The sequence below is a fragment of the Lissotriton helveticus genome, chromosome 6, assembly GCF_964261635.1.
Source record: "Lissotriton helveticus chromosome 6, aLisHel1.1, whole genome shotgun sequence".
NCBI classification, from domain to species: Eukaryota; Metazoa; Chordata; class Amphibia; order Caudata; family Salamandridae; genus Lissotriton; species Lissotriton helveticus.
The window spans coordinates 2,054,307,991-2,054,335,694 of record NC_136067.1 but is presented as its reverse complement, the minus strand read 5'-3'; the positions used below and the strand labels follow the sequence as shown (position 1 = coordinate 2,054,335,694).

At 50.3% G+C, this 27,704-nt stretch overlaps 1 protein-coding gene across 4 annotated transcripts in view; it reads right to left on the bottom strand.

Annotated features, from left to right (window-relative positions):
• Positions 1-27,704, bottom strand: part of LOC144763994 (low density lipoprotein receptor adapter protein 1-A-like) — a 266,279-nt gene that overhangs the window by 47,231 nt on the left and 191,344 nt on the right. The window lies entirely within an intron of this gene.

Sequence of the window (27,704 nt, the reverse complement as noted above, 5' to 3'; positions counted from 1 at the left end):
GAGTATGGGAGATTCACACAGCTTCAGTGTTAAGACTCGGTGCTGCTGCGTGGAGACGGGCAGAGTATGGGAGATTCACACAGCTTCAGTGTTAAGACTCGGTGCTTCTGCGTGGAGACGGGCAGAGTATGGGAGATTCACACAGCTTCAGTGTTAAGACTCGGTGCTGCTGCGTGGAGACGGGCAGAGTATGGGAGATTCACACAGCTTCAGTGTGAAGACTCGGTGCTGCTGCGTGGAGACGGGCAGAGTATGGGAGATTCACACAGCTTCAGTGTGAAGACTCGGTGCTGCTGCGTGGAGACGGGCAGAGTATGGGAGATTCACACAGCTTCAGTGTGAAGACTCGGTGCTGCTGCGTGGAGACAGGCAGAGTATGGGAGATTCACACAGCTTCAGTGTTAAGACTCGGTGCTGCTGCGTGGAGACGGGCAGAGTATGGGAGATTCACACAGCTTCAGTGTTAAGACTCGGTGCTTCTGCGTGGAGACGGGCAGAGTATGGGAGATTCACACAGCTTCAGTGTTAAGACTCGGTGCTGCTGCGTGGAGACGGGCAGAGTATGGGAGATTCACACAGCTTCAGTGTGAAGACTCGGTGCTGCTGCGTGGAGACGGGCAGAGTATGGGAGATTCACACAGCTTCAGTGTGAAGACTCGGTGCTGCTGCGTGGAGACGGGCAGAGTATGGGAGATTCACACAGCTTCAGTGTGAAGACTCTGTGCTGCTGCGTGGAGACAGGCAGAGTATGGGACATTCCTACAGCTTCAGTGTTAAGACTCGGTGCTGCTGCGTGGAGATGGCAGAGTATGGGAGATTTCTTCAGCTTCAGTGTTAAGGCTTGGCGCTGCTGCTGGAAGTTCCCGAAGTTGATGGTTACCCGAGAGAACTTACTCAAGCTGCAGAAGATAGAGTATCCGCTAAATCCAGACAAGATTTGCTAAAACTCAAAGACAAGTCTCAAGACCAAGATACACGTTCTGTATTTGTATCTAAATTTTCTACACAATCTACAAAAATCAAAGAGTCAATTCGTAAGTACTGGTCATTACTTCAATTAGAAACAGACTTCAACAAAGTTTTCGATAAACCACCCATCTTTGCTTACCAACGATCCAAGAACATTCAATCTTTATTGAAACAACCCACGTTTTCGGGAAATGACGCGTTCAAAGGCACTATACCGTGCCACAATTGTGGACACTGCAGCAACATCATTCCATGTAATTCACTATACCACCCTACTCAAGGTACACCCATACACCTTCGAGTTAATGCCACCTGCGATACAAATAATGTTGTATACATGTTAAAGTGCCCGTGTGGCCTCCCATAAGTGGGGAAAACGGAACGTAAAATCAAAATAAGACTGACTGAACACCGCAGTAACATTCGTACGAAGAATTTGAAGTCTTGTGTTTCCGCTCATTTTGTTCAACACTCTCATAATCCCAGCCAAATTCGGTTTCTTATCCTTGAAGTGGTGGATAAACAAAGACAATAATAAACACCTGTTCAGCGTGAATTATATTGGATACATCGCCTTCACGCTCTGCATCCGAAAGGACTCAATGACAGACTGGAATATAGTTGTCACTTATAACAATCTTTTCATCTTATGCCTGATCTCCCTTTTGCCTGTTTACCTCATTGTTTATCTTGTCCAACCTTCGTTTTTTAGGTCTCGCCTGTCGATGCGCATGCGCATCGAGCTTGCGAGCCTATTGCGGCTTAAACAAGCTTTAACTAAGAAGCAAGGAATCCTGGCGATTCCTTGCAGTGCCCGTGACTTTTAAGCTCAATGCGCATGTGCATTGAGCTTAAAAGCTCGTGCACATCAGTTCCCTCAGCCGCAATCGCCGTCTGTTCCCTCTGCCGCATTCCTCCGACACCTTTTGAAGTGAAGCTTAGCTTCTCTACCAAAGGCCCCGGCTTCTTCACACCCACATGCCGCTCTCCCCGCTCCGCCCCCTCCCCTGCCCGCCATGTGCATTTCTCCTACACCCCCTCCCCACAGCAATGCCCTCCGTCTGTTCTACAATTTGAAGAGGTGCCTCCTCACATTTCACTTCACTGCCTTCCAACCTCATGGTTGAAACTTTAGTCACCATCTCCTGTTTGTCATACCCCAAGCAGCGGTGCACGCACTACAAATCCTTCTGTTATGCCACATCTCGCAGCTTAGATTCATTCCCTCTTTCTTTTAACTCTCCACGTTTCTGCCTGTTTCACTCTCTCTTCCAACTCTCACCCCCCTCTCCATTTACTTACACAAATCTCGCAGATACCCCAAGCAGCGGTGCACGCACTACCAATCCTTCTGTTATGCCACATCTCGCAGCTTAGATTCATTCCCTCTTTCTTTTAACTCTCCACGTTTCTGCCTGTTTCACTATCTCTTCCAACTCTCACCCCCCTCTCCATTTACTTACACAAATCTCGCAGATACCCCAAGCAGCGGTGCACGCACTACCAATCCTTCTGTTATGCCACATCTCGCAGCTTAGATTCATTCCCTCTTTCTTTTAACTCTCCACGTTTCTGCCTGTTTCACTCTCTCTTCCAACTCTCACCCCCCTCTCCATTTACTTACACAAATCTCGCAGATACCCCAAGCAGCGGTGCACGCACTACCAATCCTTCTGTTATGCCACATCTCGCAGCTTAGATTCATTCCCTCTTTCTTTTAACTCTCCACGTTTCTGCCTGGTTCACTCTCTCTTCCAACTCTCACCCCCCTCTCCATTTACTTACACAAATCTCGCAGATACCCCAAGCAGCGGTGCACGCACTACCAATCCTTCTGTTATGCCACATCTCGCAGCTTAGATTCATTCCCTCTTTCTTTTAACTCCCCACGTTTCTGCCTGGTTCACTCTCTCTTCCAACTCTCACCCCCCTCTCCATTTACTTACACAAATCTCGCAGATACCCCAAGCAGCGGTGCACGCACTACCAATCCTTCTGTTATGCCACATCTCGCAGCTTAGATTCATTCCCTCTTTCTTTTAACTCTCCACGTTTCTGCCTTCCAACCTCATTGTTGAAACTTTAGTCACCATCTCCTGTTTGTCGTACCCCAAGCAGAGGTGCACGCACTACAAATCCTTCTGTTATGCCACATCTCGCAGCTTAGATTCATTCCCTCTTTCTTTTAACTCTCCACGTTTCTGCCTGTTTCACTCTCTCTTCCAACTCTCACCCCCCTCTCCATTTACTTACACAAATCTCGCAGATACCCCAAGCAGCGGTGCACGCACTACCAATCCTTCTGTTATGCCACATCTCGCAGCTTAGATTCATTCCCTCTTTCTTTTAACTCTCCACGTTTCTGCCTGGTTCACTCTCTCTTCCAACTCTCACCCCCTCTCCATTTACTTACACAAATCTCGCAGATACCCCAAGCAGCGGTGCACGCACTACCAATCCTTCTGTTATGCCACATCTCGCATCTTAGATTCATTCCCTCTTTCTTTTAACTCTCCACGTTTCTGCCTTCCAACCTCATTGTTGAAACTTTAGTCACCATCTCCTGTTTGTCGTACCCCAAGCAGCGGTGCACGCACTACAAATCCTTCTGTTATGCCACATCTCGCAGCTTAGATTCATTCCCTCTTTCTTTTAACTCTCCACGTTTCTGCCTGGTTCACTCTCTCTTCCAACTCTCACCCCCCTCTCCATTTACTTACACAAATCTCGCAGATACCCCAAGCAGCGGTGCACGCACTACCAATCCTTCTGTTATGCCACATCTCGCAGCTTAGATTCATTCCCTCTTTCTTTTAACTCTCCACGTTTCTGCCTTCCAACCTCATTGTTGAAACTTTAGTCACCATCTCCTGTTTGTCGTACCCCAAGCAGCGGTGCACGCACTACCAATCCTTCTGTTATGCCACATCTCGCAGCTTAGATTCATTCCCTCTTTCTTTTAACTCTCCACGTTTCTGCCTGGTTCACTCTCTCTTCCAACTCTCACCCCCCTCTCCATTTACTTACACAAATCTCGCAGATACCCCAAGCAGCGGTGCACGCACTACCAATCCTTCTGTTATGCCACATCTCGCAGCTTAGATTCATTCCCTCTTTCTTTTAACTCTCCACGTTTCTGCCTGGTTCACTCTCTCTTCCAACTCTCACCCCCCTCTCCATTTACTTACACAAATCTCGCAGATACCCCAAGCAGCGGTGCACGCACTACCAATCCTTCTGTTATGCCACATCTCGCAGCTTAGATTCATTCCCTCTTTCTTTCAACTCTCCACGTTTCTGCCTTCCAACCTCATTGTTGAAACTTTAGTCACCATCTCCTGTTTGTCGTACCCCAAGCAGCGGTGCACGCACTACAAATCCTTCTGTTATGCCACATCTCGCAGCTTAGATTCATTCCCTCTTTCTTTTAACTCTCCACGTTTCTGCCTGGTTCACTCTCTCTTCCAACTCTCACCCCCCTCTCCATTTACTTACACAAATCTCGCAGATACCCCAAGCAGCGGTGCACGCACTACCAATCCTTCCGTTATGCCAGATCTCGCAATCTTCCATCACACACGGAGCTGGTACAGCACAGGCAACGGCAATGCAAGCTTCACTCAAACACGGAGCAGGTACAGCACAGGCAACAGTTCCAAGTGCAAGCTTCCCTTACACATGGAACAGGTACAGCACCGACAGCAGCAGTGCAATCTTCCCTCACACATAGATCAGGTACAGCACAGGCAGCAACAGTGCAAGCTTCCATCACACACGGAGCAGGTACAGCACAGGCAACAGCAGTGCAAGCTTCCCTTACACATGGAACAGGTACAGCACCGACAGCAGCAGTGCAAGCTTCCCTCACACATAGATCAGGTACAGCACAGGCGGCAGCAGTGCAAGCTTCCATCACACACGGAGCAGGTACAGCACAGGCAACGGCAATGCAAGCTTCACTCAAACACGGAGCAGGTACAGCACAGCCAACAGCAGTGCAAGCTTCCCTTACACATGGAACAGGTACAGCACCGACAGCAGCAGTGCAAGCTTCCCTCACACATAGATCAGGTACAGCACAGGTGGCAGCAGTGCAAGCTTCCCTCACACACGGAGCAGGTACAGCACAGCCAACAGCAGTGCAAGCTTCCCTTACACATGGAACAGGTACAGCACCGACAGCAGCAGTGCAAGCTTCCATCACACACGGAGCAGGTATAGCACAGGCAACGGCAATGCAAGCTTCACTCAAACACGGAGCAGGTACAGCACAGGCAACAGCAGTGCAAGCTTCCCTTACACATGGAACAGGTACAGCACCGACAGCAGCAGTGCAAGCTTCCCTCACACATAGATCAGGTACAGCACAGGCGGCAGCAGTGCAAGCTTCCATCACACATGGAGCAGGTACAGCACAGGCAACGGCAATGCAAGCTTCACTCAAACACGGAGCAGGTACAGCACAGCCAACAGCAGTGCAAGCTTCCCTTACACATGGAACAGGTACAGCACCGACAGCAGCAGTGCAAGCTTCCCTCACACATAGATCAGGTACAGCACAGGCGGCAGCAGTGCAAGGTTCCATCACACACGGAGCAGGTACAGCACAGGCAACGGCAATGCAAGCTTCACTCAAACACGGAACAGGTACAGCACAGCCAACAGCAGTGCAATCTTCCCTCACACATAGATCAGGTACAGCACAGGCGGCAGCAGTTCAAGCTTCCCTTACACATGGAACAGGTACACCACCGACAGCAGCAGTGCAAGCTTCCCTCACACACCGTCACACACCCTCAGCTTCACACACCCTCACTCACCCTCACACACACACACACACACACATACAACAACAAAAAGAAGAATAGAAATAAACTATCCTAATCCACACTCTAACTCCTAGATTTAAATCCTGAGTCCTAATTCACCATAATAAACTAACAGCCTAATTCACCCTACAAATACACCCTCAAGATACGCAACAGAAAGACATCCTAGAAAATAACAACCTAAGTAAAAATACGCGCAATGATGTTTTTCAAGCTTCAGGTCACCAAACTAACAATTATTAGGACAACAGAACACCAACAAAAGAACGAAGAAATCTCGGTCAGGATGCGAGGACGAGGATGTACAAACCCAAAAGTAAAACAGCCTATTTTTAACTTGGGTAATAAACAAGCACTATTCATCCGGTAAATGGGACGGATTAAACACAATTGTCACGAGTTACACACAAAGCCGTAGGCATATAACAATAGCAGTTCATCACACGGATTTACATCAAATATAGAAAACATATTACGCAAGTTGGATTCAGCGCTAACATCCCTCAGACGCACTCCTCCCACACCCCCGCTACGCCCCCTCCCCTGCCTGCCGTGTCGAGTGGCTTCAGGTATCTTAGCCCCATTCCAGGCCCCTGCTGCTTTCACACCCTCATGCCGCTCTCCCAGCTCACCCCCTCCCCTGCCCGCCGTCTCAGTTATCTTAGCCCCACTCCAGGCCCCTGCTGCTTTCACACCCTCATGCCGCTCTCCCCGCTCACCCCCTCCCCTGCCCGCCGTCTCAGTTATCTTAGCCCCACTCCAGGCCCCTGCTGCTTTCACACCTTCATGCCGCTCTCCCCGCTCACCCCCTCCCCTGCCCGCCGGGTCACATTCATCCCCCCTCCCCTTCTCTGCCTTCCCTCCATTCACCCCAGCGCCACTTCTCCTCCCCCCTAATTACATGCCTTTCACGGCAGCTCTCTCGCACATCAAAGGCTGCCCCCCACGCCTCGCAACAGACTTCGTTGGCCCCGAGGCAACCAGTTCTGACACACACCAACTTACAGCTTGACTTGTACTGACCCTGCACCCCAGCAGACATGCAATCATCAGACATCCACTATCATCAGACATATATATTCACCCACTCTGCTTCAGTCACCCACTTACACAAATCGCGCCGATACCCCGAGCAGCAGTGCCCGCACTAGCGAGCGTTCTGTTATGCCACATCTCTCAGGTTACAGATCCCTTCTCTCTTTCTATTCCTCTACACGTTTCTGCCTCTTTCACTCTCTCTTCCAACTCTCTCCCCCCTCTCCATTTACTTAGACAAATCTTGGTGAGGCACAGGCAGCAACAGTCCAAGCTTCTCTCACACACAGAGCAGGTACAGCACAGGCAGCAACAGTGCAAGCTTCCATCACACACGGAGCAGGTACAGCACAGGCAACAGCAATGCAAGCTTCCTTCAAACACGGAGCAGGTACAGCACAGGCAGCAACAGTGCAAGCTTCCCTCACACACAGAGCAGGTACAGCACAGGCAGCAACAGTGCAACCTTCCCTCACACATAGATCAGGTACAGCACAGGCGGCAGCAGTGCAAGCTTCCCTCACACATACATCAGGTACAGCACAGGCGGCAGCAGTGCAAGCTTCCCTTACACATGGAACAGGTACAGCACCGACAGCAGCAGTGCAAGCTTCCCTCAGACATAGATCAGGTACAGCACAGGCGGCAGCAGTGCAAGCTTCCCTCACACATAGATCAGGTACAGCACAGGCGGCAGCAGTGCAAGCTTCCCTCACACATAGATCAGGTACAGCACAGGCGGCAGCAGTGCAAGCTTCCCTCACACACGGAGCATGTACAGCACAGGCAACAGCAGTGCAAGCTTCCCTTACACATGGAACAGGTACAGCACCGACAGCAGCAGTGCAAGCTTCCCTCACACACCGTCACACACCCTCAGCTTCACACACCCTCACTCACCCTCACACACACACACATACAACAACAAAAGGAATAATAGAAATAAACTATCCTAATCCACACTCTAAATCCAAGATAGAAATCCTGAGTCCTAATTCACCCTAATAAACTAACAGCCTAATTCACCCTACAAATACACGGAGCAGGTACAGCACAGGCAACAGCAATTCAAGCTTCCCTCAAACACGGAGCAGGTACAGCACAGGCAACAGCAGTGCAAGCTTCCCTTACACATGGAACAGGTACAGCACCCACAGCAGCAGTGCAACCTTCCCTCACACATAGAGCAGGTACAGCACAGGCGGCAGCAGTGCAAGCTTCCATCACACACGGAACATGTACAGCACAGGCAACAGCAATGCAAGCTTCTCTCAAACACGGAGCAGGTACAGCACAGGCAACAGCAGTGCAAGCTTCCCTTACACATGGAGCCGGTACAGCACAGGCAGCAGCATTGCAAGCTTCCCTCACACACGGAACAGGTACAGCACAGGCAGCAACAGTGCAACCTTCCCTCACACACAGAGCAGGTACAGCACAGGCAGCAACAGTGCAAGCTTCCATCACACACGGAGCAGGTACAGCACAGGCAACAGCAATGCAAGCTTCCCTCAAACACGGAGCAGGTACAGCACAGGCAACAGCAGTGCAAGCTTCCCTTACACATGGAACAGGTACAGCACCCACAGCAGCAGTGCAAGCTTCCCTCAGACATAGATCAGGTACAGCACAGGCAGCAGCAGTGCAAGCTTCCCTCACACATAGATCAGGTACAGCATAGGCGGCAGCAGTGCAAGCTTCCCTCACACATAGATCAGGTACAGCACAGGCGGCAGCAGTGTAAGCTTCCCTTACACATGGAACAGGTACAGCACCGACAGCAGCAGTGCAAGCTTCCCTCAGACATAGATCAGGTACAGCACAGGCGGCAGCAGTGCAAGCTTCCCTCAAACATAGATCAGGTACAGCACAGGCGGCAGCAGTGCAAGCTTCCCTCACACATACATCAGGTACAGCACAGGCGGCAGCAGTGCAAGCTTCACTTACACATGGAACAGGTACAGCACCGACAGCAGCAGTGCAAGCTTCCCTCAGACATAGATCAGGTACAGCACAGGCAGCAGCAGTGCAAGCTTCCCTCACACATAGATCAGGTACAGCACAGGCGGCAGCAGTGCAAGCTTCCCTCACACATAGATTAGGTACAGCACAGGCGGCAGCAGTGCAAGCTTCCCTCACACACGGAGCAGGTACAGCACAGGCAACAGCAGTGCAAGCTTCCCTTACACATGGAACAGGTACAGCACCGACAGCAGCAGTGCAAGCTTCCCTCACACACCGTCACACACCCTCAGCTTCACACACCCTCACTCACCCTCACACACACACACATACAACAACAAAAGGAATAATAGAAATAAACTATCCTAATCCACACTCTAACTCCAAGATAGAAATCCTGAGTCCTAATTCACCCTAATAAACTAACAGCCTAATTCACCCTACAAATACATACTCAAGATACGCAACAGAAAGACATCCTAGAAAATAACAACCAAAGTAAAAATACGCGCAATGATGTTTATCAAGCTTCAGGTCACCAAACCAACAATTATTAGGACAAAATAACACCAACAAAAGAACGAAGAATTATCAGTCAGGATGCGAGGACTAGGATGTACTAACACAAAAGTAAAACAGCCTATTTTTAACTTGGGTAATAAACAAGCACTATTCATCCCGTAAATCGGACGGATTAAACACAATTGTCATGAGTTACACAAAAAGCCGTAGGCATATAACAATAGCACTTCATCACACGGAATTACATCAAGTATTAAAAACATATTACGCAACTTGGATTCAGCGCAAAAAATAATCAATAAACATTACATATGTCTCTTAGCTTCACAAAAGAAATCGTAATACAATTAATACATTTTAAGTGTACAATATTCATGGCGAAAAGAGTACTTAGAAACTCAATGAACAGCTCTTGTACGTCAAATTACAAACAACTGCTAATAATACATTACATAACACTTTAAGAAAATGAATACATTACATATCGATTAATAAAAACAAGACTTTAATTACACGACATAATAATCATTTCGAAATATTACAAACAAAAAATACAATGTCAACAGTATTAAAAATACACTCCTATTCATTCGTTAACTTAAATATACTATATGTAGTAAATAAAACACTTAATTGCATATAAATTACATAAATAACTAAAATAATTACAATCGCTAACAAAATATGTCACTATTTATATAAATACACTCGTAATTATTAACTATTTTATGCATACTATCAATACTACTTTACATTATATTCAAAAAACACGTCGAGGGAATCTCTTACCTATCCTACGACGCACCAACAGCACACGTACAGGAACACGCCTTCCGCATCCGGCTATTCTCCATGTTCTGGAGAATTCCACCGATTACGTATGCTAATCGGAACGCGACGTCAAAAACGTCGCGCTCCGATTGGCTAAAAAAAATGTCCATCAAAAATAAAACGTAACGGTAGGGAAAAGAAAAAAAAAACTAGAACGCTAACCTGGTAAATGTAGGTAGCGTTCAGGTGGCGATTTCCGTCAGACATTTTATTAACAAAAATTTTTTTAAACATCAACCCCTCACCCTCTATAACTCTCTATCACCCTCAACACATCACCATCACTCACCCTCACTCACCCTCAATCACCCTCACTCACCCTCACCCTCACTTACCCTCACTCACCCTCACCCTCACTCACCCTCAATCACCCTCACCCTCACTCACCCTCACTCACCCTCACTCACCCTCACTCACCCTCACTCACCCTCATTCACCCTCATTCACCCTCACTCACCCTCAAGCCCTCACCCACTCTCACTCACCCTCACTCACCCTCACTCACCCTCACTCACCCTCAACACCTCACCCTCACTCACACTCAACCACTCACCCTCACCCTCACTCAGCCTCAAACCCTTACCCTCAATCACCCTCACCCTCACTCAGCCTCAACCCCCCACTCACCCTCAAATCCTCATCCTCAATCACTCTCAACCCTTCACCCTCACTCACCCTCAACCCCTCACCCTCACTCACCCTCACTCACCCTCACTCACCCTCACCCACCCTCACTCACCCTCACCCACCCTCACTCACCCTCACTCACCCTCACTCACCCTCACTCACCCTCACTCACCCTCACCCACACTCACCCTCAACGCCTCACCCTCACTCACTCTCAACCCCTCACCCTCACTCACCCTCAACACTTCACCCTCACCCTCACTCACCCTCAACCGTTCACCCTCAACCCCTCACTCACCCTCACTCTCACTCACCCTCACTTACCCTCAACGCCTCACCCTCACTCACTCTCAACCCCTCACCCTCACTCACCCTCAACACTTCACCCTCACTCACCCTCAACCGTTCACCCTCAACCCCTCACTCACCCTCACTCTCACTCACCCTCACTTACCCTCACCCCCTCTGCCTCACCATCACTCACCCTCACTTACCCTCAACCTCACCCTCACCCTCACTCACCCTCAACCCCTCACCCTCACTCACCCTCACCCTCACTCAGCCTCAACCCCCCACTCACCCTCAAATCCTCATCCTCAATCACTCTCAACCCTTCACCCTCACTCACCCTCAACCCCTCACCCTCACTCACCCTCACTCACCCTCATCCACCCTCACTCACCCTCACCCACACTCACCCTCACCCTCACTCACCCTCAACGCCTCACCCTCACTCACTCTCAACCCCTCACCCTCACTCACCCTCAACACTTCACCCTCACCCTCACTCACCCTCAACCGTTCACCCTCAACCCCTCACTCACCCTCACTCTCACTCACCCTCACTTACCCTCAACGCCTCACCCTCACTCACTCTCAACCCCTCACCCTCACTCACCCTCAACACTTCACCCTCACCCTCACTCACCCTCAACCGTTCACCCTCAACCCCTCACTCACCCTCACTCTCACTCACCCTCACTTACCCTCACCCCCTCTGCCTCACCATCACTCACCCTCACTTACCCTCAACCTCTCAGCCTCACCCTCACCCTCACTCACCCTCAACCCCTCACCCTCACTCACCCTCACTCACACTCACACTCAACCCCTCACACTCACTAACCCTCACCCTCAACTCCTCACCCTCACTCACCCTCAACACCTCACCCTCACCCTCACTCACCCTCACCCTCCCTCAACACCTCACACTCAATCACCCTCACCCTCACTCACACTCAACTCCTCACCCTTACCCTCACTCACCCTCTCACCCTCAACCCCTCACCCACCCTCAACACCTCTCCCTCACTCACCCTCCCTCACACTCACTCACCCTCACTCACCCCCACTCAACACCTCACCCTCACTCACCCTAAACCCCTCACCCTCACCCCCTTACCCTCAATCACCCTCACCCCCTTACCCTCAATCACCGTCACCCTCACCAATAACTACAACTTTTCTAATGCTATACTTATTGCATTCCAACCCCACTCATCCACGCAACGCCACTCACACACGCAACGCCACTCACACACGCAACGCCACTCACACACGCAACGCCAGTCACACACGCAACGCCAGTCACACACGCAACGCCACTCACACACGCTACGCCACTCACACACGCTACGCCACTCACACACGCAACGCCACTCACACACGCAACGCCACTCACGCAACGCCACTCATCCACGCAACGCCACTCATCCACGCAACGCCACTCATCCACGCAACGCCACTCATCCACGCAACGCCACTCATCCACGCAACGCCACTCTTCCATTTGCAAAAAGAAAAAAGTCTAGCTATTCTATTGCGAGACCTATTGCATTTCCAATGCTTGTTATTAGTTTTTTCCGCTTATTTCCTTACATTTATCTTTTTAAGGCCACCCAAATTGAGTTGTTAGTTACACTAAGGAAAACACCTGCTCTGACATTTGAAGTTTATTCATCCTCTGGTTCTAGCCAGGCTGTCCTAGAAGTCGGTTAGGATTCAGGCCCATACATTTGATTTGTCACCTGCGTCCAATTGGATTGAGTTTTGTTGCTAAGTTACGAGTTACAAATGATGTTAAGTAGGTGGAATGCAATCAACAGATTATCTGAGAAAAGTTGGGCTTGCACTTCTTTGTTAAATAGTTTAGGTATTACAAGTGACTTGTAGGGCCATAACTTCATTGTTTGAGCCCACACAGTTACTTCCCCTATACCCATTAGTTTCGCCACGGAATTATACTTTTGTTTTCACAAATAGATTGCAGCTCCCTGTCAGTTTTCTGGACGAAGGTTTATCACTGAAATGGTTGCTGGAAAGTTAAATCCAAAAATGACATGTGTCCAGAAGTCTAATAGCGCACTGCTGTAGGGAATGGGGAGCGTTGCCTAAGTGAACAATACATTTGGCTAGTGTGTGCGGTTTAACTGTACTCTAGGGGCATGTTGGATTGTCAGAATATTAAGAACGATTTGAACTTCTCTTGCCCATCCCGTTTTTACCTGTGATGTTGAAGCTTCGAGGTGCTTGTTCATGAGTTTAATTGCTAAAATCAATTACTGGCTTTGTGCTGGTGATCAAAGGGGACAGAGTTACACTTTACTCCATAACTAGGAAGCCATTTAGCTCGAAATACTATCCAAAAAACCCAAATGCCTTTTTTTTCCTAAGGGGAGTGGTATGTCAGTGACCAAGATGTGGTTTAGCAAGCAGGAAGAGACTTCAGTAAGGTCGGTAGGGGTATTACTCCTGCTCAAAATAAAAGGGGAAGTGGTGAGAAAAAGAATGCATAAAATCTTGAGGTAATGAATTCTTGGTATTGGGTGTTGAGGTAATTAGTTTTTTGTAGTAGTTTTTTCCCCACATAAATCCAGTGAGAGAGCATCTTAGTCACAGCGAATCGAAGACATCCACTCTGAACATTTAAAAGCTTTGAATTCAATTGCACTTTCCTTTTGTGGAGCTCATATTCTGTTCTAGTTGCAGTTGGTGACCACTACTAGTTGAGAAGGAGCTTTGCCAGTGAATTTGTTCAACCGTCCTTGTGCAAGATCATAACCTTATTCACTTAAGCACGCATAGGGTGTTCCTACTTAAAATAGGAGGTGAAAGCTCACACCTAATTGCACAATGGATTGTCATTGTATTTGGTAATCCTGTCTCAAATCTGTAGTCTGTATTTGGTACATCTATCGAAAAATATGACTACTGCTGCAAAAAAGTAAAATGTATTATTTTTAACGTGCCGGTATGCAAACAATCCCAAGTTTAGCCACAAACACAAACGCAGTAGAATTTCCTTCCACACATCCATCCTAAACAAATCCCGTTTAGAATGGCATTGTAAAATTTTGCTTGAGTAAGTGGGCTGCAACCCAAAGTTGATTTTAAGAAAATATTGCTCGCTTTCTTTCCATCGATAAATTAAAAGCAGTAATAAAGTTGCAATATTTTGGTACTTCATGGCAGTTGACTTGGTATGCTAATAATCCATTTTCCATTCAGATTTATTGAACAACGAACTTTGACTTTAAATAGTACTGGCACCCTGAACAAGAACAAAAAAATGACCGAAGCATGAACAGGTGTATGTAAAAGTAAACCCACATCAGCATCTTTTCAGAACCTGAAAGTCTTCTGGACTACTAAGCTTCTATTGATGTTTAATTAAGCTGTAATCACTTGAAGAAACTAGCATTGGCAAAGCCAATAGGTCTCGCCTTTGGGTCCTTATAAGTGTTTAGCCATGCAACAGTTGATGTTGTTGCACCAAGGATATTGTGATGTTGCACTAAGGATATTGTGCTGGATAACTAAACACATAAGGTCCCAAAGGCGAGACCTATTGGCTAAGCCAATGCTTGTTACTACTTGTTAAAAAGTTTACCTTTTACATTACCTTTCATTTTCTGGTCTTTATCCCCACCCTACATCATCCTTGATCCTATTGTTTTTTTTCCAATTTCGCATTATCTACCCTTTTCTCCTCTTCTCTTTTCCAAACTTGATCTCGATGTTACTATCATTTATATCCCTTTATTCCTACACTTTTACCTGTTATTTATTTTTTCAACCAGACGCCTTTACTTCATTGGTCCGGGGAGTCTTTTTACTTTTTATTTTCCACACAACTTTTTCTGATCGCACCACCTTTTACTTTCACAGTCACCTGGTTTACTTTAGTCCGTTTTTTCATGTTCACACCCATCACCCATTTCAGAGGAGCATGTACGCATGCTCGGCGTCTTCCGGGTTGCCGTTTACACGGACCGGACCTTACCGTCGGGACACTGTTCGTATAACTCTTGCTCCATGGCCGGTAAGTGGCCTCGCCACTGGTCCTTATTCGTTTTCACCGCATTTTTTCTTTAACGTTCCTTATATACGCATGAAACTTTTCTTACATTCATACCAGCATGATATTGGTTACCCGTCACTCCCATCTCTGCACCCGTTTTAAATACACCGTGGTTTTGGACCACATGACTTAATATTAAATTGGTCACTTTCATGTTTCCTTTTGATTTGCGTCACCATCATAATTCTTCTTGCATGTCATTTACTATACATTCGGTCTTTTTTTCCTAGAATACTTCACACCCAAATTTCTAACTTTTTGCACACATATGGTTTTTAATTTTGGTGAACCTGTTTACGTTTTCTTTTTTCGGTTCACCCCACAAGCATTAACCTCACGGACACTCCATCACCCTATTACGATTGTTGTTTTACTTAACTCTGGCTCCTGTTTTATTCGCGTTCTATAGCAACTTTTCTTCTTTACACAGATTCCCCCTGAAGAAGTGCAACCTTGCACAAAATGCATCAGGGATTATTTCACTTTTGGAGTATAAATTTGTTATGAACTTTGGATTTGTGATTGACATATACATTCAAAATGTACTATCATATGACGTAATATGATGAAATGTGAACTTTTTTAATAGACTCTAAATCAAACTGATTAAAGACTATTATCATCCTTACTATTCTGGAGTACTAGTATACATTTAATTACGCACTTTTGTGCATTTAAGAGTGCTCAGGGACAGTCTCTGTGATCACCACAGAGTGCTGTACGGAGGACAAAGCACGAGCAGCTGCTGGGGTCTCAGCGTTCACCACAGAGTGCTGTGCGGAGGACAAAGCAATTTCAGCTGGTTCACCACAGAGTGCAGCGCAGAGTACAAAGCACGAGCAGCTGCTGAGGTCTCAGCGTTCACCACAGAGTGCTGTGCGGAGGACAAAGCATGTTCAGCTGGTTCACCACAGAGTGCAGCGCAGAGTACAAAGCACGAGCAGCTGCTGAGGTCTCAGCGTTCACCACAGAGTGCTGTGCAGAAAACAAAGCACGAGCAGCTGCTGGGGTCTCAGCATTTACCACAGAGTGCTGTGTAGAGGACAAGGCAAATGCTACTTACCAGTATGCATCTGTTCTTGGCATGTAGGGCTGCTGACATTCATATCTTAGCATAGTTTGCCGCCTAGTTTTGGGTCCGGATGTTTGCACCTTGTTGTCTTGGAAGAGTCTTCGATGTATCACGAGATAGGTGACTCCTCCCCTGGACTACAGTGCGCATGGGCATCTTCTCCATTTTCAGATTGTTTTTCACCATTGTGGCAAAGATGGAGTATAGGAAAGTAAGAGATGACCATGTAAATGTATGTAAAAAAGATAACCATGCAGCTGTGACAGGCACCGGGGAGGAGGGTGGGCGATATGAATGTCAGCAGCCCTACATGCCAAGAACAGATGCATACTGGTAAGTAGCATTTGCCGTTCGAGGCATGTGGGCTGCTGAATTCATATCTTAGCATAGACTGTTTAGCAGTTTCTCCTCTAGCGGTGGTCGCCTGTATCAGCTGCATTGGTTTGAAAAAGAGTTTTAAGGACAGCCTGGCGCACAGCAGCTTGTTGCTTAGCTTGCACGTCAACACAGTAGTGTTTAGTGAAAGTGTGTCTGGTAGACCATGTAGCTGCCCTACATATGTCTTCTAAGGGAATATTTCCTAGGAAAGCCATGGATGCCCCCATTTTACACGTTGAGTGGGCTTTTGGGGGAACTGTAAAAGTGTGCGTTGCCTTTTGATAGCACATTTGAATGTATTTAACTATCCATCTGGCTATTCCTGTCTTGGAAATGGGATTACTCTTATGTTGTGGTGAAAATGCGACGAATAGTTGCTTTGTCTTTCTGAATGATTTTGTTCTGTCAACGTAATATAACAGAGCTCTTTTGATGTCTAGTGTGTGCAGAGCTCTTTCAGCCACGGACTGCGGATTTTGAAAGAAAACTGGCAATTCTATGGACTGACTGATGTGGAAAGTGGATATAACTTTTGGCATAAATTTTGGGTTTGTACGAAGCACTACCTTATTATGGAGTATTTGCATGAAAGGTTCCGGAATGGTTAGTGCCTGTTGCTCGCTCACTCGCCTGAGGGAGGTAATAGCAATTAAAAATGCCACCTTCCATGTTAAGAATTGTAGTTCACATGAATGAAGTGGTTGGAAGGGTGGTCCCACGAGTCTGGCAAGTACTATGTTTAAGTTCCAGACTGGAGAAGGTGGATGCTTTGGAGGGATAATTCTTTTAAGTCCCTCCATAAAAGCTTTGATAGGTGGGATTCTGAATAGGGACACGTGTTGTCTGTTTTGAAGATATGCTGCTATAGCAGCGAGGTGTAGCCGTATAGATGAGTATGCTAGGTTACATCTTTGAAGATGTAGCAGATTACATTTTGGATGGAGGCATCCAATGGATTGATTTGGTTATTATTACAATAAATAACAAATCTTTTCCATTTAGCTGCGTAACATGCTCTGGTAGTGGGACGCCCTGCTTCTTTGATAATGTTCATACAATCTGGAGGCAAGTTAAGATATCCGATCTCTAAGACTTCAGGAGCCAGATCGCTAGGTTCATCTGATTGGAATCTGGGTGCCTGATTTCTCCATGGTTCTGCGTTAGCAGTTGTGGCGAGAGGCACAGTCTTTGGTGAGGAACTACTGAGAGTTCTAGGAGCGCTGTGTACCATGGCTGTCTTGCCCATGTAGGAGCAACCAGGATCATTGTGAGTGACTGTTGCCTTAGCTTGCGTGCCACTAATGGAATCATTGGGGTTGGTGGAAAAGCGTACGCAAATCTGCCTGACCAGTTCATCCATATCGCATTGCCTTATGACAACGGGTGTGGGAACCTGGCGACGAAGGACGGGCATTTTGAGTTTTCGTTTGTGGCAAACAGATCCATGTCTGGATGTCCCCACTTTTGGAAGAATTGTTGGAGAACTTGAGGATGAATCTCCCATTCGTGTATTTGATGACTTTTGTCGCTTAGTAGGTCTGCGATCTGGTTGTCTATCCCTGGGAGGTGTTCTGCCAGGAGATAAATGTTCCGAGGAATTACCCACTTCCATATGCTCTGTGCTAGGCGAGATAGTTGCAGAGTGTGTGCCCCCCTGTCTTTGGATGCAGTACATGGCTGTCATTTTATCCGTCCGGATTAAGACAGTCTTGTTGCGCAAGTATTTCTGAAAAGCTCTCATTGCTAGGAATACTGCTAGTAACCCTAAGTGGTTTATATGTAGAGTCTTTTGTTTGGCTGTCCAGAGACCTTGGACTGTATATTGAAGGAGATGGGCTCCCCAACCTGTCAGTGATGCGTCCGCTGTTATTACTACCTGTGGAACCGGCTCTTGGAACAGACGCCCCTTGGAAAGGTTTTGAGGGTTCCACCAATGCAGAGAGCGGTAAGTGCGACTGTCTACCAACACTAGGTCTTTTAGTTGTCCTTGAGCTTGGTTCCACTGGCGTGCTAGGCATTTGTGTAAGGGAAGCATTTGAAGCAGAGTATGAGGGACGATGAATATGCAGGAGGCCATCATACCTATGAGCTGCATGAACGCTCGAGCTGGCAGGGAGTGTTGTGGCTGAAATTTTTGAATGAGAGATTGTATGCTGGCTATCCTGGCAGGGTTTGGATATGCCTTCGCCACTGAGGTGTCTATTGTTGCTCCCAGATATTGCTGTATGTGGGAGGGTTGCAGATGTGATTTGGGGTAATTTATTGAAAATCCTAGATTGTGCAGTAGCTGGATTGTCTGAGAGGTATGGCTGGCACACTGTACGTACGAGTTGGCTTTTATGAGCCAATCGTCGAGGTAGGGGAACACATGGATGTGTTGCCTTCTGAGGTGTGCTGCCACTACTGCTAGGCATTTTGTAAATACCCTAGGTGCTGTGGTTACCCCGAAGGGGAGGACTTTGAATTGATAGTGCTGACCTTCTATTATGAACCAAAGGTATTTCCTGTGAGCTGGATGTATGGGTATGTGAAAGTATGCATCCTTGAGGTCTAATGTTGCGAGGAAATCGTTTTGCTGGAGTAGTGGGAGTACCTGCTGTAGGGTGATCATATGAAAATGATCTGAGTGAATATATTGGTTTAGAGGTCTGAGGTCCAATATTGGTCTGAGGGAGCCGTCTTTCTTGGGGATGGGGAAGTACAGAGAGTATACCCCTGTCCCTTGATGTTGTAATGGGACTGGCTCTATGGCACCTTTTTCTAGCATGGATTTCACCTCCTGTTGTAACAGCGTGATGTGTTGTTTGGACATTGGACGGTGCTTGGGTGGTATGTTGGGTGGAGTAGAAGTGAGTTCCAGGCAGTAACCATACTGGATAATTTGTCTCACCCACCTGTCTGTAGTAATGGCATTCCAGACTGGTAGGAATTGTCTTAATCTTCCTCCGACTGGTGTTAAGTGGTCTGAAGGGAGTGTGAGAAAGTCACTGTTTGGTGGCGGTGGAGGCTCGGGTGTTATTACCACGTCCTCTGCCCTTGTTATTGTTTCCTCTATAACCTCCTCTATTGGAGCCTCTATTAAAGGTGCCTTGTGTAGTGCTTTTGAATGATGAAGATGTTTGTGATGTATTGCCTCTGCCTGAGCCTCGAAAGGATGAGCAACGAAAAGAGCTTCTGGACTGTTGAAATTGAAGTGCACCCATGGACTTAGCAGTGTCAGTATCTTTTTTCATCGTTTCGAAGATGGTATCCACAGCAGGGCCAAATAAGAAATCTTGGTTAATGAGTTGATTGAGTATGGTAGATTGCAATTCATTTTTAAAACCTGAAATGCGAAGCCAGGCATGCCGGCGTAGCAGTACACTAGTGTTGACAGACCTAGCGGCTGTATCAGCTACATCAAGGGCACATTTTATGGATGCGTTAGTGATGAATTTTCCTTCTTGTATTAGTTAGTTTGCTTTTGCCTTATAGCATGGGTACTCACAAACTTTCTCTCGGGGCCAAATTTACAGTGTGGTTTGTGGCTGAGGGCCGCACTGGTGGAGGCGGGGTCAGTGGGGGAGGGGGAAGGGGCTAGAAAGAAAAAACTGTGACCATGAAGTTGAACACAGGCCCCTGCAGCTGACGCATTCATCCACTGAGCCAACAGACCAGCATACACCCACATCTCTTTCTCTCTCTCTCTATCTCTCTCTAGCTCTCCCTATCTCTCCCTCCCTCTGTCTCCCTCCTTCCAGCTCTCTCTCGCTCCTTCCTTCCCTCTCTCTCGGTTTCCCTCAGTCTCTCTCTCTTACCTCTCTTTCTGTCTCCCTCCCTCTCTTTCCTTCCCTCTCTCCGTCTCCCTCCATCTGTCTCCCTCTATTTGTGTCCCACTGTCCATCTCCCTCTGTCTGTCTCCCTCTGTCTCCATCTGTCTGTCTCCCTCTAGCTCCCTCCCTCTGTCTGTCTCCCTCTGTCTGTCTCCATCCCTCCCTCTGTCTGTCTGTCTGTCTCCCTCTGTCTGTCTATCTCCCTCTGTCTGTCTGTCTCCCTCTGTCTGTCTGTCTCCCTGTCTGTCTCCATCCCTCCCTCTGTCTGTCTGTCTCCCTCTGTCTGTCTGTCTCCCTCTGTCTGTCTGTCTCCCTCCGTCTGTCTGTCTCCCTCTGTCTGTCTGTCTCCCTCTGTCTGTCTGTCTCCCTCTGTCTGTCTGTCTCCCTCCGTCTGTCTCTCTCTGCCTGTCTCTCTCTGTCTGTCTCTCTCTCTGTCTGTCTCTATCGCTGTCTCTATCGCTGTCTCTATCGCTGTCTCTATCGCTGTCTGTCCCTGTCTCTATCTGTCTCACCTTACCCGGCTCTCACTCCCTTCTGTCCTCCACCTCCCTCACCCAGGCTCTCACTCCCTGCACTGCCGTCCCACCTCACAGGGCTCTCACTCCCTGCTCTGCCCTCCCACCTCACAGGGCTCTCACTCCCTGCACTGCCCTCCCACCTCACAGGGCTCTCACTCCCTGCACTGCCGTCCCACCTCACAGGGCTCTCACTCCCTGCACTGCCGTCCCACCTCACAGGGCTCTCACTCCCTGCTGCCCTCCACCTCCCTCACCCGGCTCTCACTCCCTGCTCTGCCGTCCCACCTCACCCAGGCTCTCACTCCCTGCACTGCCCTCCCACCTCACCACGCTCTCACTCCCTGCACTGCCGTCCCACCTCACAGGGCTCTCACTCCCTGCACTGCCGTCCCACCTCACAGGGCTCTCACTCCCTGCTCTGCCCTCCCACCTCACAGGGCTCTCACTCCCTGCACTGCCCTCCCACCTCACAGGGCTCTCACTCCCTGCACTGCCGTCCCACCTCACAGGGCTCTCACTCCCTGCTGCCCTCCACCTCCCTCACCCGGGCTCTCACTCCCTTCTGTCCTCCACCTCCCTCACCCAGGCTCTCACTCTCTGCTCTGCCGTCCCACCTCACCCAGGCTCTCACTCCCTGCACTGCCCTCCCACCTCACCACGCTCTCACTCCCTGCACTGCCGTCCCACCTCACAGGGCTCTCACTCCCTGCTCTGCCCTCCCACCTCACAGGGCTCTCACTCCCTGCACTGCCGTCCCACCTCACAGGGCTCTCACTCCCTGCTCTGCCCTCCCACCTCACAGGGCTCTCACTCCCTGCACTGCCCTCCCACCTCACAGGGCTCTCACTCCCTGCACTGCCGTCCCACCTCACAGGGCTCTCACTCCCTGCTGCCCTCCACCTCCCTCACCCAGGCTCTCACTCGCTGCTGCCCTCCACCTCCCTCACCCGGCTCTCACTCCCTGCACTGCCCTCCCACCTCACCACGCTCTCACTCCCTGCACTGCCGTCCCACCTCACAGGGCTCTCACTCCCTGCTCTGCCCTCCCACCTCACAGGGCTCTCACTCCCTGCACTGCCGTCCCACCTCACAGGGCTCTCACTCCCTGCTCTGCCCTCCCACCTCACAGGGCTCTCACTCCCTGCACTGCCCTCCCACCTCACAGGGCTCTCACTCCCTGCACTGCCGTCCCACCTCACAGGGCTCTCACTCCCTGCTGCCCTCCACCTCCCTCACCCAGGCTCTCACTCGCTGCTGCCCTCCACCTCCCTCACCCGGCTCTCACTCCCTGCACTGCCCTCCCACCTCACGGGGCTCTCACTCCCTGCACTGCCGTCCCACCTCACAGGGCTCTCACTCCCTGCTGCCCTCCACCTCCCTCACCCAGGCTCTCACTCGCTGCTGCCCTCCACCTCCCTCACCCGGCTCTCACTCCCTGCACTGCCCTCCCACCTCACGGGGCTCTCACTCCCTGCACTGCCGTCCCACCTCACAGGGCTCTCACTCCCTGCTGCCCTCCACCTCCCTCACCCAGGCTCTCACTCGCTGCTGCCCTCCACCTCCCTCACCCGGCTCTCACTCCCTGCACTGCCCTCCCACCTCACAGGGCTCTCACTCCCTGCTCTGCCCTCCCACCTCACAGGGCTCTCACTCCCTGCACTGCCGTCCCACCTCACAGGGCTCTCACTCCCTGCTCTGCCGCCCCACCTCCCTCACCCGGGCTCTCACTCCCTGCTCTGCAGTCCCACCTCACCTGGCTCTCACTCCCTGCTGCCCTCCACCTCCCTCACCCGGGCTCTCACTCCCTTCTGTCCTCCACCTCCCTCACCCGGGCTCTCACTCCCTGCTCTGCCGTCCCACCTCACCTGGCTCTCACTCCCTGCTGCCCTCCACCTCCCTCACCCGGGCTCTCACTCCCTTCTGTCCTCCACCTCCCTCACCCGGCTCTCACTCCCTGCACTGCCGTCCCACCTCACAGGGCTCTCACTCCCTGCACTGCCGTCCCACCTCACAGGGCTCTCACTCCCTGCACTGCCCTCCCACCTCACAGGGCTCTCACTCCCTGCACTGCCGTCCCACCTCACAGGGCTCTCACTCCCCGCTCTGCCCTCCCACCTCCCTCACCCGGGCTCTCACTCCCTGCTCTGCCGTCCCACCTCACCTGGCTCTCACTCCCTGCTGCCCTCCACCTCCCTCACCCGGGCTCTCACTCCCTTCTGTCCTCCACCTCCCTCACCCGGGCTCTCACTCCCTGCTCTGCCGTCCCACCTCACCTGGCTCTCACTCCCTGCTGCCCTCCACCTCCCTCACCCGGGCTCTCACTCCCTTCTGTCCTCCACCTCCCTCACCCGGGCTCTCACTCCCTGCTCTGCCGTCCCACCTCACCTGGCTCTCACTCCCTGCTGCCCTCCACCTCCCTCACCCGGGCTCTCACTCCCTTCTGTCCTCCACCTCCCTCACCCGGGCTCTCACTCCCTGCTCTGCCCTCCACCTCCCTCATCCGGGCTCTCACTCCCTGCTGCCCTCCACCTCCCTCACCCGGGCTCTCACTCCCTTCTGTCCTCCACCTCCCTCACCCGGGCTCTCACTCCCTGCTGCCCTCCACCTCCCTCACCCAGGCTCTCACTCGCTGCTGCCCTCCACCTCCCTCACCCGGGCTCTCACTCCCTTCTGTCCTCCACCTCCCTCACCCGGGCTCTCACTCCCTGCTGCCCTCCACCTCCCTCACCCAGGCTCTCACTCGCTGCTGCCCTCCACCTCCCTCACCCGGGCTCTCACTCCCTGCTCTTCCCTCCCACCTCACCACGCTCTCAGTTCCTGCTGTCCTCCCCCCTCCCCCCTGTGCAGTCAGCCTGGCTGACTCAGCCTCCAAGGCACCCCAGTACTTAACAGGTCTTTAAACGACCATTTGTTTGTTAATGAGGCTCTGTTCACCTCTTAGCGCCCCAGCAGCTCCACTCTTGACTGTGGCTGGAATCGCCCCGGCCCCCACAGAGCAGTGTCTCTGACACGCACTGCTGCTCCCCGAGGTGTTTGCTGAAGATAAAAAAAAAAAACACAGGTGCGATGTCTCAAGCTCCGCGGGCCGCCACTGAAGGCTTGCCGGGCCGCCACTGGCCCGCGGGCTGTACTTTGAGTACCCCTGCCTTATAGGGTTCTGGTAGGTGTTGTAATAATCCCTCCAGTTCGTCATAATGTGCTCTGTCATAGCGTGCTAGGAGAGCTTGTGTATTGGCAATCCTCCAGGTATTTGCTGCCTTAGAGGCCACTCTTTTCCCTGGTGCTTCTAAAATTTTTGACTCCTTGTCAGGAGGGGGAGCATCACCCGTTGTTTGTGAGTTTGCTCTTTTCCTAGCGTTAGACACAACTAGGAAGTCTAGTGGAAGCTGAGACCTGATATAAGAGGGTCTGTAGGGGCCGGTTTATATATTTTTTCAATCCTGATTGAGGACACGCGCCCTGGCTGGGTCTTTAAAAATGTCTGGTGCATGCTTTAGTACCCCTTTTAGCACAGGGAGTGCACGTACACTCTTCTCTGATGTTGGGAAGGTGTTAAATCGGAAATCCTCCTCTATAGGGTCAGTGTGCATGTGTACACCATGATACTGAGCTGCTCTGTCCACTAGTTGGTTAAAAGCGACAGTGTCGTCAGTAGGAGACGGCTTTGTGGGGTATGTAGTGGGATCGGGTATGGGTGGTGTATAATCTGTGTTATCAGGATCATTATGGTCACTCTATATGTCATCTGGGTTCCCCGGATCGTTAGGTGGTATAAAGTCATCCTGAGGATCTTCCCCCATGTCTTTTTCCTGATCATAATCTACAAGTGAAGGAGAATATGGGACATAAGGCATGTTGGGAGTGAAAGGAGGAGGTGTGTAAGGTCGTGAAGGGGATGTGCCAAAGTCCTTTTTCTTAGGAGGAACAGGAGAAGGGGCTTCAATGTCCAGTCTCCTTTTGTTTTTATTGTAGACTATATGTCCTGTCTCAGGGTCTATATATACTCTTTGTTGTGAATCTGGGTGAAAGAGTTCTTCCTCCTCTGTCCGTGGCACCGAAGATTTTGCCTTTTTCGGCAGGACGTATTTTTTCGGGTCGAGTGTCTCTTTAGGCTGGACGTCTTTATGATGTGAAGTCTTCTTTTGCTCGATGGGCTTTTTTGGCTCGACGCCTTTTTTCGGTTCAACGGCCTTTTTCGGCTCAACAACCTTTTTCGGCTTGACGGCTTTCTTTGGCTCGGCGGCTTTTTTCGGCTCGATGGCTTTTTTAGGCTCGGCGACCTTCTTCAGTTCGATGGCCTTCTTCGGTTTGACGGCCTTCTTCGGTTTGACGGCCTTTTACGGTCCTGCGATCTTTTTCGGTTCGGCGGCTTTCTTAGTCTCGACGACCTTCTTGGGCTCGACGGACCTTTTCGGCTCGACTGCTTTCTTTGGCTTGAAGGCCTTTTTTGGTTCGACGGCCTTCTTCGGCTCGACGGCAGTGTTCGGATCGACGACCTTACTGGGGTCGACGACCTTTTTGGGTTGACTGGCTTTGCTAGGTCCCGGGATACCACAAGGTTTGGGTGTGGTCTTCGGAGCCGAGCCGAAAGGCGGGGCTTCTGAAGCAGTGTTTCGGTCGCGGCTAAGGCTTTTAGGCGATGCTTTGACCGGAGCCTTGTGTGGAAGTGGAGGCGGGGTAGGGGCTTTGGTATTCACGGTTTGCCCCGGTGTGATCTGGTCATCGGAGTCCGACTGGTCCTCTATGGTGACTATTTAGAGGTCTTCAGAGCCCTCTGCCTCTGGGAGTTCATGTTCGTCATCGAAAATGTTTTTTGGTTCTGGTGCCTGCCGCTGCATTTCTAGTCAAGCAGCTCTTCGGTTCCGGATAGTCTTTTTGTACCGGAACAGAGCAAGCTGGACAGTGTTCTTCGTTGCGCTCCGGAGATCGGCACCTGCTGCATACTCTATGTTTGTCACTGTGTGGAAATTTGGCTCCACACTCTGGGCATTTTTTAAACGGGGTTCTTTCCATGAGCAGGAGGTCCACGTGGCGTCGAAAAGGCCCAACGGCCCGCGTCGACGACCGGAGATAAATGGAAGTTTTGTCTAGTCGAGGCATACCGAGCGGAAACAATACCATCGAATGTAGAAGGTTTTAGCGTTAGAAAGTTGGAAAACTTCGGTCCCGAAGTTTGAGCTGTCGAAGTGCATCCGAACCGAATAGCGGAAAAAAACAATCTGAAGATGGAGAAGATGCCATGCGCACTGTAGTCCAGGGGAGGAGTCGCCTATCTCGTGATACTTCGAAGACTCTTCCAAGACAACAAGGTGCAAACATCCGGACCCAACACTCGGCGCCGACCTAAGCTAAGATATGAATTCAGCAGGCTACATGCCTCGAACAGCATGTTCAACTGCTGTGGCCTCCGCGTTCACCACAGAGTGCGGCGCAGAGGACAAAGCACGAGCAGCTGCTATGGCCTCAGCGTTCACCACAGAGTGCTGTGCTGAGGACAAAGCATGAGCAGCTACTGTTGTCTCAGCGTTCACCACAGAGTGCTGTGCAGAGGACAAAGCACGAGCAGCTGCTGTGGTCTCAGCGTTCACCAAAGAGTGCTGTGCAGAGAACAAAGCATGTTCAGCTGCTGTGGTCTCAGCGTTCACCACAGAGTGCTGTGCGGAGGACAAAGTATGCTCAGCTGCTGTGGTCTGAGTGGTCACCACAGAGTGCTGCGCAGAGGACAAAGCACGAGCAGCTGCTGTGGTCTCAGCGTTCACCACAGAGTGCTGTGCAGAGAACAAAGCATGAGCAGCTGCTGTGGTCTCAGCATTCACCACAGAGTGCTGTTCTGAGGACAAAGCACGAGCAGCTGCTGTGGTCTCAGCGTTCACCACAGAGTGCGGCGCAGAGGACAAAGCATGAGCAGCTGCTCTGATCTCAGCGTTCACCACAGAGCGCTGTGCAGAGGACAAAGCATTAGCAGCTTCTGGGGTCTGAGTGTTCACCACAAAGTGCTGCGCAAAGGACAAAGCACGAGCAGCTGCTGTGGTCTCAGCGTTCACCACAGAGTGCTGTGCAGAGGACAAAGCATGAGCAGCTTCTGGGGTCTGAGTGTTCACCACAGAGTGCTGCGCAGAGGACAAAGCCCGAGCAGTTGCTGTGGTCTCAGCGTTCACCACAGAGTGCTGTGCTGAGGACAAACCATGAGCAGCTTCTGGGGTCTGAGTGTTCACCACAGAGTGCTGTGCGGAGGACAAACCATGAGCAGCTTCTGGGGTCTGAGTGTTCACCACAGAGTGCTGCGCAGAGGACAAAGCCCGAGCAGTTACTGTGGTCTCAGCGTTCACCACAGAGTGCTGTGCTGAGGACAAAGCATGAGCAGCTTCTGGGGTCTGAGTGTTCACCACAGAGTGCTGTGCGGAGGACAAAGCATGTGCCGCTACTGTGGTCTCCCAGCTCACCACAGAGTGCTGTGTGGAGGACAAAGCATGTGCTGCTGCTGTGGTCTCCCAGCTCACCACAGAGTACTGTGAGGAGGACAAAGCATGTGCTGCTGCTGTGCTCTCAGTGTTCGCCACAGAGTGCTGTGCAGAGGACAAAGTTCAAGCATCTGCTGTGGGCTCAGTGTTCTGTACAGAGGACAAAGCATGAGCAGCTCCTATCACATCAGAGTTCACCGCACAGTGCTGTGCAGAGACTGCATCTCTTGCCATCTGAGTGTCGACTGTACAGTGTCCCCATGTGGAGCCAGACAACCATGGACAGCGACTCTAGGCTCAGGGTTCAGGCATCTTAGCATCACAGTCT